The 10,373-nt window shown below is 38.6% G+C and overlaps 1 long non-coding RNA gene across 1 annotated transcript; it reads left to right on the forward strand.

Annotated features, from left to right (window-relative positions):
- Positions 1-398: 398 nt before the first annotated feature.
- On the forward strand, positions 399-7,759 carry LOC124406068. Its single transcript, XR_006929159.1, has 3 exons — positions 399-536; positions 6,209-6,437; positions 7,625-7,759. It is a non-coding gene; the product is annotated as an uncharacterized LOC124406068 (long non-coding RNA).
- The last annotated feature ends 2,614 nt before the right edge of the window (positions 7,760-10,373 follow it).

Genomic DNA, 10,373 nt, shown 5'->3' on the forward strand with positions numbered 1-10,373 from the left:
GATGATAAAAAATATGTAGCATTTTTTTTTTTTTTTTGTGTAGGTCGCAGTCCGTCTCACTGATTGTGCGAGTACACTTTCCTCTCAATAAATGGATTTGAAAACTGCAACGACAACCTCCAACAGCGCCGACAGCAAAATCACTCCGGATGTCGCCTGGCACCTGTTCGGCTTTCAGTGACATTTGAAACCATTGCATGGTATGATAACGGCCATCGTTGAACTAACGATTAATTTCATCAATTTCATCCTGCTCGGGCAATATTTAATATACAGTCGATTCTTGTCGCAGTATTCAGGGCAGCGGGTGTACCACATTCTACCTAAACGGACGGACTCTGCAGGCTGAATCTGTTGATCACGTCTGTGTAAAGCATACATCCGTGTGTGAGAAGGAGGCAGAAGAGCCGCTGACATGAGCCAAAATCTCTCATCTCGCTTGACAGGCAACTGGACGAGCTCCGGACCTCTCCATAGGTCAACACAAAGCGGTTGGATCCTGGAGAAGGAATGAAGCCTACTCTACAGCTACTGTGGTATGTATTAGTATACCTGCACATAGTATTCGCGTATAGATCCCTACGTGACGACGTTGAAGGTAGCTCGCCAGTATGCGTAGGTACCCATGTGTACCCAAATTGCGCGTATATTTTGGGACGGGTTCGATGGATGTGTATTACGTAGATTGGAACACATGGGAAAGGATGCGGTTTGTGGTTTTCGATAATTTGCAACCTTCCGTTTCCACCACTTGCTGATTATCGCCAAGTTGCTTGAATTTTCCAAGACTCGCAATCAACTGGGCAGAGATTGCACGCCCGGATCATGTCTGATTGTTTATAATCCTCAGGGGATTCTAGAGCAATTGTTTAGTTCCCAAAAACCATACCTACATGACTTCTGTTCCCTTCGACAATACCGTTTGTTCAAACTATAGCATATATGAATATGCTAATAATATGAAATAATAAGATGTGTTAAATCTGTGATTCAACTAGATTCTCGCACACCAATGTACGCACGTAATTTTGAGGAAAACGAGATTCCTTCGTGTGCAATTTTCTTCATTGGTTGTATTAATGATACCGTTCTTCCTTCGTGTTATGCCTACATACACACGTCGATAATGAAAAGGTGTGTTGGTAAAGGCGCGCGTAAGTCTGTGCGGAATGCTGAGCTGTTCAATGGGTATTTAGTAATCGCGATTTAAAGGGATCGCGGCTGGGGTGCATTCTGAAAGGTGTGCGCGCCCGCGCATTTCACCGACGGCAAACCATCAAGGCACTGCAGTGTGAACGGCTCTTTATACACACCCATTGCACACTGCAGCGACTTAGGAGGCTATAATATGCAGCGAGCAATTCGATGTGTATTGGATACGCGGGTCCCGCACCCCATGGATGGCCCATCCATCCATCCGTCCATCCCTCCCCCTCCCTGCACCCGAAATATACGGGGGGTACTCGATGAGACTTGGTAAAGCTAAGCCAGTAATGCAATAACTTCAATAGATGCGCATGCAGGCAGAAAGAACATATCCCAACCACCTACTGGGTGGCCCCTCACAAGTCGATTCGACTTTCGTTTCTAACGTTTATTCCTATTCCGCGGGTAGAAGTAGTTATAAAGAAAGGTTCGGTCGATTCTAAATTTGTATAATAAATTAGGCATTAACACAAAATCACTGTTACGATAAGCTTCAAGATTTGTTTATTATCACGTTTGTTTGTGTTTTTATTTTCACATTTTTATATTTTTTTATTTATTTATTTTTTTTTGTTATGTTGTTGACGTGAAACTCAAATTTATTTCAATTGAATTGAAACTGTATACTATTTGGACGGATAAAAATATCAAATTAATCGTTGATTAGCGGGTCACTGCATGTGTAACGAATAAAAAGAATTCTGCCAGTAAAAAAAATTATTGAAATGAAATTTAATTTATAAATAAGTTGGGGTGAAACTGCATATCCTGACCGTGAACATTAATACATTCAAATTAATATTGCAAGCAATAGTTGCGATTCAAGCTTTAATGGTATTTGTTGGTTGGTAAAAACTTGGTACTTTTTATAAATATTATTACGAGACAGTTGTAGACTGAGTATTTATCGAATTGTCATTTTCGTAAGCTATATCGAAAATGTTTTATAAAACTAAAAAATTAAAAATACTGGAATTATAAACAAAAGCTTGGATATCGATTCTTTGAAAAATTTAGTACATAATTCATTCGTTTTCACTTATTGTCAGAGGAGCATTTTCTACAAAATTATTCCAAACAAAATTATTTTTTTTTTCATTATTCAGTAGTCAAGTCAATTTGTTCATCATCATCAATATCGGCCCAGAATTACCATTTCGAAGCATGTTGAAATGACGCATCGATATCTAAGCTTTTGTTTCAAATTATTATATTTTTTATGGTTGTAGCCTAAAAGAGATCTTCGTGACTTGCGAATGTGATAACTTTCATGAAATACTCAATGTATAAAAGTATTGAATAATTCGATAGCTTTTTAAAAGTATAATAAACCCTCTGTAAAACTGCAACAACAAATAAAATCGAAGTGAAAATAGATTAAAAAAAAAAATAACCTTCCGCAAGTCTCTCTTTCTCTCTTTTTCTATACAGTAAATTCTGCATTTTATGAAATATAATTTAGGAAAAAAAATCTGACGCGTCTCTCTTTTTGCTACAGTGTCAAGTAAAATCTGTTACTTTATTATCTCCGCGTGTAGAGATCGGATTGACAAATAGCTCCACAGAATTCCTCCACCTGTCGGTTTTTTGAAAAATCTCTTCACTCTCGTCTCCCCCCAACGGTTATAAATTTCCACATCCACCCTCTCCGCGGTTTCATAATTTCGGAACACCCTGTACATCGCGCGTTCTCCAATGTACCCATGGCGAACGAGGATGCGGTGCAGCAAGGTACGCGGTGTAAGCTTTCGAAGGGAGTTCGCCCCCCTTCACCCCCCTCCACCCCCCACTCCACCCGCCCCTCCATCCACCGGTCAAATACGCGCGTGCTTAGAAAAAGACGGAACGAGGGGAATGAATGGCTTCCAATCTGTTCAATCCCTTTGTTAAGGCGCAGCTCGTGGCGCGTGTGCAAATCCATATCCCTTCGCGGTCCCGCACCCCACTTCTTCACCCTCTCACCGCCACCCGCCACCCGCCCTGGCACACGCCTCACACCTGAGCACAATGGAGACCCGGGTTCGCATCACCCTTAGGCCTTAGTCCTATACGCACGGGGAGCCAAATTCGGACCCTTGTGTACCCTTGCCCCCGTTTTTACCCCTCCGTCAGCACGATCCCCCTCCTCAACATACGGAACTGCGATTTTCTCTGCTCCGCTCCGCTCCGGAACTTGTCTCGTCGTCCGCTTTATCTGAAATGTGGATTACCTTTGGTTATACTTTGTGCAAAGTTCATTTTTTTTATGCCTTTACTTGGTGAAAATAACACTCGGGAATAGCAGGTCGAATGCAGAATTATTCTGGATCTGTGACTTTAGGAGAATCTACGTTTTTATAACTGAAACGTAAATATAGGCGATCTTGGCTGACTGATGAATGTGAACGAAAAATATTGTTTCGCAATGAATAACGCGCACGTTGGGAAATAATGAAATGTTTCTCCACTAGTGGGAAAAAACAGTTTTTGACCACTGGTGGACAAATATTTTGCCACTAGTGGGGAAATGATGTACTAATTCTCAACGCGCAAGTCATTTTTTGAGAATTAGCGTCTTTTGGTCATTTTCAGCGGGCGGCCAAAGTCGCCTAATTTTATATTTTTGTTGCGAAAAAGATCGTGTACAACAAATGGGCAAAAGTGACGTTTCTGAGTTCTTAGGACATCTGCACTCACTCAAAATTATCACTTTTGCTCACTCGTTGCATAATAGATTATTTTTGTACATGTTTTTTATTACCCTCGTACCAGTTGTGGCAATCTTTTGATACAGTATTGTGGCCATACTCGTCACGTGTATAAATCCGAGGTTTTTTCATCCATACCCTAAACATTAATTTTCGTACAACAAAGTACACCGGATGTTACAAATTTCTGTATATAAGAAACTTGCTCAAAGTCGAATTTAGCCACGAATCGAGTGATTTAAGAGATTTAAAGTCAAATTAATGGATACCGAATTTTATACTTCTCTGCGTAATTCACTCTCATTGCCTTTGCTTGATGATTGATTGACTTCGTTTTTTTTCTTTTTGCAAATTATGTCGCTTTCCTAACGTGACGCAGTTTCCACACGACGCGCTCGGCATTGACGCATGAATAGAGACCGTTAGTGACGTAGCGATACGAAAAATCATCCCGAAATTCGCGGGTGACGCACTGGGACTCTTTGTGACGTTCTCTCTACCTTGAGCCACGAGATTAATATACGGTGTCGGTGTATTAAAATCGAGAAGGATTATACTGATCTGATTTACAAACGTTTGCGGGATAATGGTAACATTGCAGTTGTCAAAATTTTCACGATGTCTCATAAAATTCCTTACTTACATAGCAGTTGAGTTCAGATACCGATTGGTATAAATTATAATATAGTGTAAACTTCGTGTTAAAAATTGTATAATGATTCACCCGGAATTATTCATTGGCTTATTATACAGTTTGAAATTTAAAATATTCTGCAGGAATTTATTTGCTGACCGAATTTTCTTTCAGACCTTGTCTTCTTTTTTTCTTTAGCTTTATAGTTACTATTTATAGTTATAAAAATATTATCGGCAGATATTTTAAGAGAAATTTTGTGAGAACAATTGAATCTCAAGTGTCTTGAAGTTACACATATAATTATAAGAATCAGAGAGAAAAAAACGATTCGATGTACAGAAACTTCTTAGTCGCGGTGCGTAAATCGAGAAAAGTTTTTTTGAGACTTCCGTCTTGCGGAAAATGTGGGTAAAAAATGCGGTAAGGAAAAAACGGTTTATCGGACAACGTTATGCTAAAATTAACGACACTTGTGCGAAGTTGTATGTATAAATTCTCGGATCGTCGGATGGTCAGAAGTACCACAGTTGAAAATTCCGACGTGAAACGAGTAGGTGTGTGTACACCTCGTTATATACCTGACTAGGTTCACGTCTCTCTGTTTGACCTCTCATTTTTCACCTAATTCAAATAACGACGGGTACAGCATAACGCCATGTGTCGCAGCACGTACGTGCGGCTTAAGAGTGTAACATGCACGATGTGGGCACTCCGTTGTACACAGGCATAGAAGCTAACGTAAACCAGTGAAATCGTCAATTGGCTTAACTATACCAAGAATACTGGTGGAGGCAGTGCAGAAACTAGAAATCCGAGGGCCCCGTGCGATAAGAAATATATTCAACCGATGAAACTGGTCCGAAGCGTTTCTGAAGTGAGAAATCCGCAAAACACATGTTCAACTTCAGCAAAAGAAGCGTGCCAACATATTTCTTTCAATTCTTGATTTACTAAAAAAGAAACAAAAAATAGTCTCGGTTCTCCGTATACCGTATTATTACATATGGAATGCGTAGGAAAAATCTTGGACAAGATATTGAATCATCATTTTCCACATCGATCTACGATCTAACGATGAACAAAAAAATTTTCATCATTTGAACGATAACTTTATCACAAACAAATTACGAAATATTTCGGTCTTCTGATACGATGATAGAGATTTAAAAAAATAATGAACGGATGATATGCTCGTTTATATTCGTCAGGCCGATCACTCGAGGGCCTGGAAATTTATTAATACTGCACTGTATGTACGTATAAATACGATTGTGCTGCGCGTGCTGTATAACGTTTTATACAGCCATACGGTGTGCGTACAATAGGTACGGGAGATTTTTTATGCGACTATATGCGGGCACCTCTCTACTTCCATTTTATTCAATTTAAGAGCAATTGCTAGTAATTAAGATACCATCTTTTTTTTTAATACACCTATACCTATACCGATCACGAGGGCAGCCCGCAGGATGTTCAGAATAACTTTAAGAACGAATTTGTCTCGTTGATACATTCTTTATTTATGTTTTCATTCATTTTCAAATATTTTCCTCTGATCTTGACGTAGATTTTCGAATTTCTTCTAATTTTAATATAAAAAAAGTGAGCAGATATGATAATAAATTATACAAAGTAAAATCTCGCATTTTTTAACCGTACATTGTATTTGTTTTTTCAGGATCGATGTCCGCCGTTTTCAACAGCTATGCACATAAGAGACGAGTAGAGGTGAAATAGCAAATAATGAGAACATCTGTCAGAGGCTGAAACTCCCACTTGATTCGAGCCTGTCGCTTTACTCGGAAATCGAGATAGGTAACTCGAAACGGTAAACGTGGTCTGGCAACGTAGACCACAATTACCGCAATCGCCTCTTGATAGGGATAATGTGCCACAAAAGGTTACAGGTAATTATGATAAAAACCGTACACGAGTTGAATTTTTCAAGGTAAAAACTTTACGGAGCACGGTGTAGAAAGAATGTTTTATTTTTTTTTTTATCCACTTAAATGCAGAAATTAATACTGTGACTTTAATCTTCGGTAATTTTTTTTTGCTGACTTTAATTAAATCTATGTATGTACTATAACGTATAAAAAGTTTCATTTTTTGTTTTCTGTTGTACGCTTGTTATCGATAAGCTTAGTAACTGGTCGACTGTTTTATACGAAGCTTACATCAATGTCTTCCTTATATATTCGCAGGAGTAACATAGGCTAAACGCGTTAAGCAAAATCTGTTTATTTACAAATAGATGAGTATATAATTATTTTGTTAAAATTAGTATACCGTAGTTAACATTATAAATTCTGTTAGGTCAAATTAACCAAACGAATTATTTGAACTATGCGGTTGATTTGATTAATATCGTAAATATCTTTGGCGATAAGGATAGTCATTTTTCGTAAGTTATCAACTTTTTCTACTGTTTTTTTTCGAGTTTAAGCACATTTATAGCGTCGTAGTCGACTCGTTAAAATTCTTTATACGTATCATTTTTCTTCGCATCCAATGTAAATTAAAAATTTCACACGATTCTGACCTTTCTTAAACATCCTGGTTTAAATGAAACTTGGACTCGTTTATTTTATTTGGTTTTTATTAATAAACAGCCCGAAAATGGCTGACTGGGCCCGCAGCCGAAACGTCGTTTCCGAAAATATTGTGTTCTTTTTTTTACCTTCCCCGACGAATACTTGAAGCGTTGTATGTTATATGGAAGATCGCTCAGATTTTATTTTTCACTTTTTATCACCTTTTTTTAATCTATGAAGAAACTCGTTGTACCATTTCAATTATTATTTCTGTCCTGAAATTCATACTTAACCCAAAGATCACGGTCTATAAAATAACAATAATAATATATCGAATGGAAATCTTATTTTCGTCAATTAAAAATTCGTATTAAATTATAACTAATTATTTTATGAGACTGAATCTCACGTAACGTAAAACATTCTTTGACAGAATCTTTTTTTTAACCTGAACAAACTTTTTTGGAGGTACCATGGTGGAAAATCGCAGAATATTGTTTTCTGAAACACCCTGATACACACGTACGTAACATGGCGAAAAAAGTATCTCTTTGTGTCAGTATTCTGGCGAAGATGAACCGTCGAAGCGAACGAGTGTGAGTCACACTCTAGATAAAACTGTGAGTGTACAGCTTCACGAGATTCGTTAAGAACTGTGCGAGCGTGGGTGGTTATGGCTTCGAGGGATTCCCCCGGGAGCTCGCGAGATCGACGTCCTGAGGAAGCTGCAGACTGGTAATATCACATTATTACTTGTTCTTGTTCTATTCAGCTTATTCAAGGTTATTCGTTAGGCTATTTCGGTAAGCGTATATTCGATAACGATGTGCTAAATTTCTTTGCATGAGGGATGTAAAGATATTATCTACGATTTTTTGTAAATCGAAGTATGCAAGGAAAATAGATTCACCTCTCAGAATCGCTTAATTTTTATCGGATTTTCTATGTTCGTGCACGATAGAAATTATAAATAATTTGTGAGCTAGAACAAAAACTTTCAATATTTGCCTGAATATTCTTGGAGCTCCATGAGATCTATAATTATACATTCGAAAACATTTAAATTAAAAAATGGATATGATTTTATATATTTTTCTAAGTAAATAAAAAATTCTAAACATACTTCTTAAAATGATGCGACCTTTTACCGCCACGTTCGATATCATTTGTTAAAACAAATTGAGTAAAACTTTTTTAAAAATTCTTCCCGAAGTCGACGATAAATTTTTTCGTTTCGAGGGTTTCACATCTTTGTGAAAAATAAAAAGCAAACGGAACTGCCGAATGACACGCGATGTATAATAAAGTATAAACTGTCTAATGATTGTTTCCACAATATTCAAGCACGTTATGTTAAGTCTAAGATACGAATCTTAACTAATCGATCATTTTCTGCTTGTCCTGCAAAACAGATTTTACTTTGTACTATCCGAAAATGTTTTGCTGAAGTTCGGTGAATATTCATCGTTTTCAATCCCACAGCAGAGTTTTGAAAAATTTCCGATTTCCGCGATAAAATTTCCTCGACAAAATTTTATGACTCTGTCCTTTCAAGTCGTAACATTTCGTTTGATTTTTTGTTTCGAACGTCTGTACGTGATTAACCAATTTTTTCGCTCGATGGAACGGCAGAGTGCTTCGTTGGTTTGTCGTTGCGAAAAACGCCTGATGGAAAAAAGCAAAAAAACCCACCGCTTCCAAATTTAGAGCACGTTTTGTCACCCCACGTAATCGCATTTCCGAGTATTTTTAGCCCCGTCTGCGTTTATCCACGCCAATTGTACATGTATGATTGAGTTTTAGATATTTCTTATGAATTTTTATTCTGCGTTGATTTAATTTTTTTTTAACTACAATTCCACATTGTAAACTACAATTTTCAAACATTATATATATACATATATGTAGCTCTGTGTAAGAGTATGTGCAGCATGTGAAAATTTTTTTTACGAGAGTAAAAATAATCGTAAAATTTATCTTTTTAGTTAGACAAAAAATATATAGTTTAAAAAATTTACCAAGTCCTTTCAACTATAAATCTGAACTTCCTGCCAGTGAAGTATGTTTTACATAAAAGTGTGATCAAGCAGAATTTTCTCTCGTTGTGTTTTTATCGAGTTTTATTGTAACTTTAAATCCTCGATTCAAAGTGCATGACATCATAAAGCGTAAAATATTGTGTTCTTTTTTTTTCGATTCGGTTGCGAGATCATCGCGGGAGTTTGTCGGACTGACCGAAATTTTTCTAAAGACCTATTTTTCGGATTATACACTGTAAAAAATTGGCGGTGAAATTAGAAAAAGTAATTTTCGACCGAAACCAATACTCTTCTTAACCGCCAAAGGTGATATGAAAAGTAAAAATCTAATCGTGAAACTCATATCTCTCTTGGAAGCTGAACGTATAATCTAACAACAAGATAAATCTGTTGTGACATTTTGTCGTACAAAATACGTTGACCGTGTGACTAATCCCTCCCCCTCGTGCCACAAGATGGTTTTCAAATTGTGGCTTCACCGCGATTGTTTCTAAATCGTGTGAACGGTAAAACGACACAAAATCGCATCGGCACTGGAGCGCGGAGAAGATGAACAATGGCCTGAACTGCACCGCATATTCGCAGTACAAAAGGGGGGGGCATAATGCGGGGCCCCGCGGGCACCTTCGACGTGCACCCCGTCCGTAATTTCAGTGCGACATACCTAGTATAGAATGGGTAATTTACCGTTCGCCGATGAGAAAGAAGTCGGCTTCCCCATTATGTCCCATGGTATATAATGCGCCTGCAGATCGTAACAAGTAGAGAGCGGAGGAGGAGGGGGTGAAAGTCGGACGACGTTGAGGGACGCGGGGAGGATCGGGGGGAAGAGAGGGAGAGACTAGATGTATGTACCCCTCGGATATCGGGGGCACCGTTGCACCCGACACGTGGCAGTTGAGCAGTTCCCTGTTCCCTGGACCCCATCGCTTGGCTCCCATAGGATCCGCGGACCTCGTGGACCCCCATATGAACAAAGCTCTGTGCCTCCAGCGCACTGCGAGTTAGGTGCTCTATTCGTGTATATAGTATATACGTACCTTTTATGCAGGCGCGTATGCATGTGTTCGTGAGATGTACGGACGCTATACTGTAATGCCATTGTATAAATACGGTACGGGGCTGAACAGGGAAGCTGAGCGAGCGATTGCATGAGTCATCTCCTGCAGTATATCGCCAGGAACGTAAAACGTATCACTCGATACATCGCCCGACACGCGTCTCTGCCCAGCATCCTCCTGTCTGGACGTAATGTCATGCTATAAAGGTG

This window comes from Diprion similis, chromosome 1 (assembly GCF_021155765.1).
Source record: "Diprion similis isolate iyDipSimi1 chromosome 1, iyDipSimi1.1, whole genome shotgun sequence".
NCBI lineage: Eukaryota > Metazoa > Arthropoda > Insecta > Hymenoptera > Diprionidae > Diprion > Diprion similis.